The sequence below is a fragment of the Solanum tuberosum genome, unplaced genomic scaffold (genome assembly GCF_000226075.1).
Source record: "Solanum tuberosum cultivar DM 1-3 516 R44 unplaced genomic scaffold, SolTub_3.0 contig01159, whole genome shotgun sequence".
NCBI lineage: Eukaryota > Viridiplantae > Streptophyta > Magnoliopsida > Solanales > Solanaceae > Solanum > Solanum tuberosum.
Genome location: NW_006241871.1, coordinates 1 through 1165, shown reverse-complemented (window position 1 = coordinate 1165; position 1165 = coordinate 1). Strand labels below are relative to the sequence as shown.

General features: G+C 34.9%; 1 pseudogene; it reads left to right on the top strand.

Annotated features, from left to right (window-relative positions):
- Positions 1 to 484: 484 nt before the first annotated feature.
- Positions 485 to 1160, top strand: LOC102579757 (proteinase inhibitor type-2-like; annotated as a pseudogene).
- The last annotated feature ends 5 nt before the right edge of the window (positions 1161 to 1165 follow it).

Genomic DNA, 1165 nt, shown 5'->3' with positions numbered 1-1165 from the left:
TAGTTTGGGTTGTAGTAATGATTCTCCCACCGGAGGTTTAGTGTGCGTGCCAATTACGACGGTCTGGATCGTGACAGTTTTATTAGTACTTATAGATGGATCCATTATTGTCCTTTAATGAGATATAATAATTCCAGTAATGATGCTTAGTACTCGATTCATATATACAGGGATCAAAATGATAATAAGCCTAATACATGGACTAAAATTGTTATTTTCCACTAAAGCGATATATGCAATTGTGGAGAGAAAAATTGTTGCTAGATGACAAATATTTCAAAAACAAAAAATTAAACATAGCAACTTAGGAAAAGTTAAGCTTTCTAATAAAGAAGAAAAAGAATAATATGGCACTAGCCAAACTAATTACACTAACAAGCACATCTTTGTCTTCTTTATAATATATATATATATATATATAAGCGTTTTAGTAGCTATGTTTTTTATGAAAAGAAAATTAAACAAGGTAAAAAGAATCCATAATATGGTTGTTCACAAACAAGTTAGTTTCCTTGGTAAGATTTCCGTTCCTCTTTTCTTCTCTTTAGTTTCTTTGTTGAGGCATAAACAATAAGTGTTAGTATGTTTTTTCATTTCCCTTTCTCCTTATTATATTTGTTGTAGGATTTTTGTTACATGTAAGCACGGTGGAACATGTTGATGCCAGGGTGTTTTTTCATTTCCCTTTCTCCTTATTATATTTGTTGTAGGATTTTTGTTACATGTAAGCACGGTGGAACATGTTGATGTCAGGGTTTGTACTAAAGAATGTGGTAATCTTGGCTATGGGATATGCCCACGTTCAGAAGGAAGTCCGGAATATCCCATATGCACCAATTGTTGTGCAGGTTATAAAGGTTGCAATTATTATAGCGCTATTGAGACTTTCATTTGCAAAGGACAATATGACCCAAAAAGCCCAAAAGCTTGCCCCTGAAATTGTGATCCGTATATTGCTTATTCAAAATGTCCCAGTTCAGAAGGATCGACTATAATTAAACCCACGGGATGCACCACATGTTGCACGGGGTACAAGGGTTGCTACTATTTTGGTAAAGACGGCAAGTTTGTTTGTGAAGGAGAGAGTATACATTGAACCCAAGGCATGTACCCTGTAATGTGACTCTGGAGTTGCATACATGACTTGTCCATTTTCTGGATTGGC